Source organism: Gavialis gangeticus, unplaced genomic scaffold (genome assembly GCF_001723915.1).
Source record: "Gavialis gangeticus isolate Ggan-Ray unplaced genomic scaffold, GavGan_comp1, whole genome shotgun sequence".
NCBI lineage: Eukaryota > Metazoa > Chordata > Crocodylia > Gavialidae > Gavialis > Gavialis gangeticus.
Genome location: NW_017729032.1, coordinates 218848094 through 218856299, shown reverse-complemented (window position 1 = coordinate 218856299; position 8206 = coordinate 218848094). Strand labels below are relative to the sequence as shown.

General features: G+C 50.3%; 1 protein-coding gene across 5 annotated transcripts in view; it reads right to left on the bottom strand.

Moving 5' to 3' along the window:
- TIAM1 (T-cell lymphoma invasion and metastasis 1) overlaps window positions 1-6957 on the bottom strand; it is a 333643-nt gene extending 326686 nt beyond the window's left edge. For 2 of the 5 annotated variants that reach the window (XR_002098932.1, XM_019524606.1), the window contains exon 1: window positions 6810-6956. The gene's annotated coding sequence lies outside the window, so the exon portion shown is untranslated. Of the gene's footprint in view, window positions 1-6809 lie in introns of all 5 variants that reach the window. The other 3 variants (XM_019524601.1, XM_019524604.1, XM_019524607.1) reach the window with 2 other exon arrangements.
- Between the last annotated feature and the right edge of the window lie 1249 nt (window positions 6958-8206).

The following is an 8206-nucleotide window of genomic DNA, read 5'->3' as shown; positions in this document are numbered from 1 at the left end:
GGTATGTTGGGGATTGTTTGCTCCCAGATGGAGCACCTCATACTTCCGAGAGTTGAACTTCATCTGGTTCTGGTCCGCCCAGCTCTCCAGGTCCGCCTGTATCCGCAACCTATCTTCTGGCATGACCACGCTCTGCAAACTTGGCCAATAAGCTTCTCACCCCCCTCATCCAAATCATTGATAAAGATATTGAAAAGCCAGGCACAGACCCCTGAGGGACACCACTGGCCACTTCACCAGGACGACACAGATCTGTTCATGAGAACTCGCTGGGTCCTACCATGCAGCTAGTTTTCCACTCACTGAACTGTTGAGCAGTTAAGCCCACAATCTTCCAGATCACGAGGGTCTGGATTTCGATTTCATTTTAAAGTGCCCCTCTATTTTATTAAGCTAAAGTTACAGGCTAATCATGCTAAGCAATTGAATATATAAGAATAGAAAGGAAAATCCATTGAACTGGAATGCTACTGACAAAAAACAGAAAGCAAGACTCCTGAGGCATCACCATATGTAATGCTCCTGTAGGTGAGCCAATATTTAAAGGAAGGTTTTTTTTTCTCCCTCTAAAATTCCCCAGGTAACCTCCAAATCACTTTATAGAAGCCAATTCTAGAGTTTCTAGTGGAGTAACTTAGAGCTGGCTGAAATGACTCATACTTAAGTTGATAAAAAGTCCTCCTGGAACATAGAGGATGCCCATATTGCAGATGCATCAATTGTTCTGAAAGCAGCAATGCCTTGAAATACCAGTACAGCTCTAAGATGCCTGGGTTCTGAATAGCTGTGGTCCACTTCTTGCTTACAGGCTTCAAACAGAACAACAACTGACAAAAAAAGCAGATTATCCTTTTGCTCAATGGGTAGCCCTATGGTTTTGGATACAAGACAACCAAAGTTCCATTCCTTCCTGAAAAGATTTCCTCTGCAATGAGGATAATCCTTCATTTGATGTTTACTCACTTGACTACCTTTCATCCCACATCAGGCTTTTTCACCCATGCCTGCCAGAATGCACTTTTTACATTAGTTCTCCTTATAATTATAACTGAGATGGCTCTTTCTTTCTATGCTCTTTAAGTGGCTTAATGCTGCAACTTTCAGATAATTACTTCAGAAGCTAAAATTTCTCATGCTTGTTCTCAGCTCATAAGTGAAATTTTAAAGATAATGCAAGAGGTCATTTGAGATGGTTAGATCTCTATTCAAGATGTACAGCTGTATTTCCAATGATCACTAAGAATACGGTCTTTTTAATGCACTGTTAGCATAATGCTCTGCATTTCAGTTAAGGCTTACAGCCACCCAAAATTTAAAGTTATGGTTGCTCTGGAAACCATAATGCAGCTACATCTGTACATATACTTTAAGCTTCCATTATAACTGGATATAACCCCAACACTAAGTCCATGCAAAAAAAATATTTGCCAAGGAAAGACATAATCCCCCCTCCCCCCCAAAAAAAACAACACATCGTACAGGCCAACTCAAAGAGTTGAACTTGAAGAAGGCAAGAAGTCACCGTCGATGAGAAAGCCAACACAGAAAAGAATAGGTTTTAATTTGCTCTCTCCTTTTCGCATAGGAAATTTGTAAACACTTAAGCAAGCGCTGTTCTTTTCCTACAGGTACATACAAGGCCTAGCACACTGCATGCACATCTGAGGGGGGTGGAAAGGGAAGGGAAACAAGCAACAACAAAAAAAAGCACATACACCCACCCACCCACCACTGGAAGCATCAAGAGGCAAAGACAAAGTAGAGGGAGGATAAGGAGAGAGTCTGCAGAAGAGGCATGCACCTGCTCTTCCAGGAGTAGGAGGTAGCACAAAGAAGGTGTGAAGCTGGGAGTGGAGGAAGGAGACAGCAACAAAGAAGAGAGAAGGTGCTAGAAGGGAGAGTAGGAGGAAGGAGATGTGAGATGTAATTGGGGAGGAGGATTTGATGTGGCAAGACAAAAAGCCCGATAAGAAATGGAAAAGATTTCATATGTACAAGGCGGCCTGAGTAATGGTTGCTGTGGAAACGATAACTTTAAATTCTGTGGCTAAAAAATCTAGCAGTTCTATTTATACCGCGCTCGTGACTGTAGCGTGAGCAACTGGTTTGAGAAATTGTTAAAGCTGGTATCAAACAATTCGTACTTGCTCTAAGTAGCAATCAGGTGGCACGTGAGGAATGCTTCCGCCTTCCCGGTTACCGTGCAATTAATGTCGCAGAGCCACAGCAAAGAGATCTGAATACACCAGGTACTGAGTCACTCACTGGAAGTTGCCCCTTCTTCCAAAAAGGCCCCCTAAAAGACAGACCATTGGGTGAGCAGTAAGCAGGATTTACAGAAAGCCATTTTAACCAAGATGAATTAGAGCAGGGCTGTCCAACTTCCCCCCAACTGAGGGCCACACACATGCTGTTGGGGTGGACCTCCAGGGTCCCTTCCCCTTCTTTCCCTCCCATGTGCCCCACCATGCAGGAACACTGACAGCACACAGCCCCCCCACACACGTACCCTAGCCCCCTCGCATGGGCAGCACCAGGGTTCGAATTACAGGGGAGCTTGGGGGGCTGAACCCCCCTATATGAGATGAGAGCCCCCCCTGTAAGATTTGAACATCATAACCTGGGGAGGGGGAGGCTCTGATTTTATCAGACCATTGTAATGGGCAGCCTAATTTTTTCTGCAGACTCCCCCACCAGGAGTCAAAATGTAATTCAAACCCTGAGCAGCCCCAGTGGCATGAAGCCCCCCACAACCTGCCCCTGCCATATAACTGGAGGGAGAGGCAGCTGCAGCAACCTGTGGGCCATATGCTCACTAGGGATGCCAGCCCTCCGACTGACCGGGAGTCTACCGGGAATCGGCATTGATCTCCTGGCAGCTACCGAGAGCAATCCAGGAGATTGATATTGTGAACGGACTGAACAGTACAATTAATGACATTACATCATGTTGGAAAAAAACATCTCCTGGAATAGCTTCAGTCAGAGTTGGCAACTCTAATGCTCACCCCTCACAAGCCTCGTGTAACCCACAGGCTGCCAGGTGGACCGCCCTGAAGTAGAGAACACCCCAGAACAGGATAATAAAAAAAGGCAGTTGAGCAGCTTATTTGTTACATATTCTTTGAGAGAACGCTGGACCAGATCCCAAAACCCTCCATTAGTTGTTACTCTGGTCCCACTTTCATTTATGCTGAAACGCCACTATGCAAAAAGCCCAGGATGTGTGTGACCTTCAAGGATGCACAGAAAGACATCGCTTAGAGCAGGACAGCCCCAGCCAGCATGCACAGCTTCCCAGCAGAACTGCTGCCACCTGCCAGGTGAAGTGGGTAAAAGGCAGCTGGAGCCCCACGCACCACGGCAGGAGCCACCTAGCTGCAGCTTCCCCCTCCCCCAACTTCACGTGGTGCAGCAGCGGCAGGAGGAAGAGCCACTGGAGGCCAGGAGAGCCAGCCATACCCAGGTGGCTGCAGCAGCAGGAGCCCCACTAGGAAGCTGTGCACGGGCAGTGCCACTGGTGGGAACAGGTGGGGCTCAGCCCCATGCAAAGCACCATGGGGGCAATCACAAGCCACATGGCAAGGTGTGGAGGACTGCACAACCGCAATGAGCCCTGCTACATATGCCCCAAGCCATTAGTGGTAATCTCCCAGGAACCTAGCACGTGGACAGCCCCTCCACACGCACACCCCACACATGGGTGGCGGGAGGCCGGGGCTAATGGGACTTAGCCTTCCCAAACACGGCTCCACTGCTCCAGTGCCACCACCACACCCTACCATGTGCCAGCCCCGCAACAACCCTGCAGCAAGGAGGAGCAGCCTCACTCTACCGCGCCATTCTCCCAAATAATATTCCTACCACTGATGCCCAAACACCACCCCCGCAACATACAGTATACAAAAGTAAACTTTACTTTGCGCTATTATGCAATCACCTGTATATATGCTGCTCAAAAAACCCCATAAAAATCAAGACAAAAATATTTGTGAAATAAAATTAAAAAGTTAACGAACTTGATTTTTAGTATATGATTTGTTCTTTATAATTTGTTAAAATTATATCTTTGAAAAGATTTTGCTTGCAGCCCTTGACAACACCTTAGGTGGCCCTCCAGCTGAAATAATTGCCCACCCCTGACTTAGGGTCACTAATAAAAGAGCCAAGCAAATAAAAGCCAAACAGTAAGTTCAAAGCAAGCACAACTTGGGAGACCATAACTTAAAGCAAGGTCTGAGGCAACCCTGCGACCACACATACCTAGCTCAACAGAAAAAAGTCTTGTCCTATCTTGTCCCTCTACTCACTTGAAACTGTGCTGCCCTTGGAAATGCTTACAGTCTTAAAAGAAACCAAGCAACCCACATGTGTGTAATCTCACAACAATAGAGGAAAAAGTGCATGTGAAATGCTTCTTCTGCCCACAAAAGCAGGGGGAATTGTGGGGGACAGGAGGAAAAATGACTCCAACCACATTCTCCAGTGAGATGTGGTCTTCCCCAACATGCTGTACTTGCTCTTATCAGAGGGTAACTTCCCTCCGGAAGCAAGTCCATTCTGATCATCATGCTCATGCTTATTTAGTAGCTTTAGAAGTCCTATTGAGACTGGACTCCCACTACACTGATCTAAATAGCAAGAGAGATTCCCTGCAATGGAGTACGGGTGGTCCAAACAGACAAAACCAAACAAAGGCTGTGACGGGGATCTGCAGACCTGTTCAAGCAAAGCACAAGGCCCATAACAGAGCAGAAAATACAACGCAGATCTCCTAACTTTCAGTTCACTGCTCTGTCCATTAGACCACAGTGCCTCCCAGTGAGCCCAGCTGTCATACACATTATGCTAGAGAACATCCTAATGGAATGACCTCTGGTTCCATCCCAGGAAGGACAGACTTGGGTTTTACAGGCTCACCATCAAGGACAAAGTTCTCTAAACAGGAACTCATGCAGCAATTTAACCAGGGGTCCATGTAAGATGCTTTTCCTTGCTAGATGAGGGCTTTTCAGCTACGGTAAAAAGAAGACTCCTTTGCCCTTGTTCAATTATGCATACTGCAGTGCTGGAGTGTCATCAAAATTGACAGAAGCTTTTCAATAGTACAAGAAGGGGGGAGAAAGGTGCCCTAACCATGGATTAGGCATGAAAAAAAATAAATAAATAAAACAAAAATAAAATAACTGCAAAATGGAGCTCTTTCCTGCTTTATTGTGATAAAAGTTTTCTGCATGAGGAACTGAAGAAATCAGAAATACTTTTGCAATTTGGCTGGTGAAAGTGAACCACACTGTTTAGTCACAGCTGCTCTTAGGAGAAGGGGGAAAAATAAGTCCCCTGGATAAAAGAAAAAAAGGCAACTCACTCCTCTCTCAAACTTGTTCATTCCTGAATGCTTTTCTAGTCTCAAGCACAACGCAGCAGTCCAGTCGCTCACAGGGAATTATGGACCTGCTTGTGTGATCTGCATAGATGGCTGTATTCCCAAGAGCCCCAGTTCAGCCTGAGATCGTGTGCAGCTTTCAGAGGTCACCAACCTGCAGGAGGGCTGCATGAAGTAACCCACACGTGTACAGAGGAACATGTGCATGTGAAGTTCTCCTTTGGCCCACGAAAGCAGGGGGACACATGGGCAAGAGGAGGAAAAAAAAATCTCCCCACCACATTCTCCAGTGAGCTGTGGTCCTGCCCTGACCCACTGCACTCGCTCTTATTGGAGGACAACTCCCCCCCTCAGAAACACACTCGCTCTGATCATCATGCCCACGAGGATCTTGAAGTAGCTTCCAGGAGCCCTCCCTGAAATTGGAGTAACTGAAGTCAACAGCACCCAGCCAAGACATAGGCACATGCTGCAAATCTCTGTGGCAGGGCCCCCACTCCCCGAGAGATCTAGCAAGCCCTGGGGAGTCACTTGGAAGACTCCAAAGCTTTGGCCTTGACCTGGGACCAGGACCCAAAAATGCTTAGGGAGATTCAAAGAAGAGGTCCTTTTAAATATTAAATGTTTTGAAAGGCATTTGTTTAAGCCACGTCACAGCAGGGAAGAAGACAGGGGTGGGGGGGAAGAGGAGGGGGAGGTTGTGGAGGCGAGGCAGTGCGAGGGACCCAGCCAGAGGGGGATTCTGGAGGCAGCTCCTGAGCAACAGGGCAAGCAGCGGGTACAGCGGCAGGGGGCGAAGGAGACACCTCCCCCTCCTCTCAGGGGACCTGCCGAGCACTCAGCTCTCTCTAGCCGACCCAGCTGGCGCTTGAAGGGAGGCGAGGGCAGCCCACAGAGGCAGCACGCAAACAAAAGCAGGCCCCACGGAGCATCCTCCAGGACCCCCTTCCCCATCCACCCGTGCAGAGCCACGGCCTCGCCCTGGACTGCAACCACTCTCCCGCCTGCACTGGTCCCTGTGCTGCATCTGTGCCCAGGCATAGCACTGCCACTTGCCCCAGGGAAGCTTGAGCCCTGAGGCTGGTGGAGGAGCAGGAGGCAGAGACCACCCCCCTACCCTGGTGGCCCCCAGCCCCGTCCCCCTCCATCACCAGTCATAGCAGCAGCAGGAGCTACAAGGCATAACGTTTGTTGCAGAGCGGACACACACACACACAGATACACACACGTACACACATTCGCACACACATGCACAGATACACACACATACAAACGTACACAGACACATACCCACGGCTCCTTCATTCATTCATTCATTCATTCATTCATTCAAACGTACACACACATACATGCACACACACACACATCCGCGGCTCATTCATTCATTCATCATTCATTCATACGCACACACATCCCGCCCTACCTGGCCGGCCCCACAGCAGGCGAAGGAGGCCGGAGCCGCCGCAGAGCGGGACGCGCAGAGGATGGAGCGCTTCCAGCGGTGCAGCCACCGCCGAGGCTGCTGCTCAGAACGCGCCGCCGCCAATAGCAGCCGCCGCTGCCATATTGTTACTGCAAACGCTGCGAAAGGCGGGACCACGCTGGCCCCTTAGAGACCAGCCGCCTATTGGCTGCCGCGTCGCTCCATCCGCGCCCGCGGCACCAATGAGAAGAGCCGGCGCCCAGCCGCGGGGCGTTCGGACTTGGAATGCTGTGTGACAATGGGGCACGCTGCTCCCGGGTGGGGGAGGGGCCGGGCCGCCCCCACTTCGGGCCCACGTGCCGCCGCGCTCCGAATGCGGGGGGAGCCTGGAACCAAAGCCGCCCCCGGGCCGGCCAATCCGGCCGCCCCGCGGCCTGTCAATCACGCCGGCGTCCGCCCAATCCGAAGACAGCAGCGAGATGAAGTTAGCGCGCGCGGCATCAGGGCCCTGCGGGATTGGCTGCCTGCTGGGGGCTTTGCCCCGCCCACTCTGCAAGAGGGGAAGGCAGTAAACAGATCTGGGCTGTAACACGTGGGGGGTTGCTGCGGCTGGGGGCGAGGGCGCCTGGGTTCTCTCCCTGGTTCCCCGCAGCCCCCGGGGCAGCCCTGCACTACTGAAGGAGATGCTCGGTATAGCCAGTGGCCGCCTCAGTCTGCTGCACTGGGAAGGATCCTGACAAGACATTTTCCATTGACACTAAACCAAGGGTTTTCAACCCGGGGGTCCTGACTGGCCCGGATTGATCCAGAGTGTACCAGAATCGGCATCGACACCACCGCCACCCCCACCCCATGACTATTGAAAGCAATCCAGGAGTTGGCAACCCTACTCATGACCCAAAAGTGGGTGGCAAGAATATGTAAAAGGGCCGCAAACGACCTTTAAAAATGAATTCTCTTTTAAAGGAGAAAAAGTGGGAAACCACGGGTTTCCCCTGGCAGGGTGGCAGAGCTCCAGCTTGCAAGGGGCTGCTTGGGGCTCCCGTGCCCTTTACACCTACCCTTTGCCCCATATACTGGGGGCACTGCGTCAGAACTAGCTGTTGATGTTTAGAAATGGGTTCTGGTCCAAAAAAGCTTGAGAGCCACTGCTTTAAACGGGGCAACAAATAGACCGCTCCGTCCCTCTTCCATCCTTCCTGCATGATCTTGCTGCTCTGCTGATGCCCTTCTGTGGCTCACATGCCAGTAGCATGCCCATGTCCGCAGGAAACCACAAAGAAAGCAAGAAAACTAGGGGTTTTTTTGGCCACAACACAACTGTTTATTGCCACAAGTCACATTAGATGTTAAACACTGAAGGCACGCCTGCATGCCCCATCACCTCGACACACACA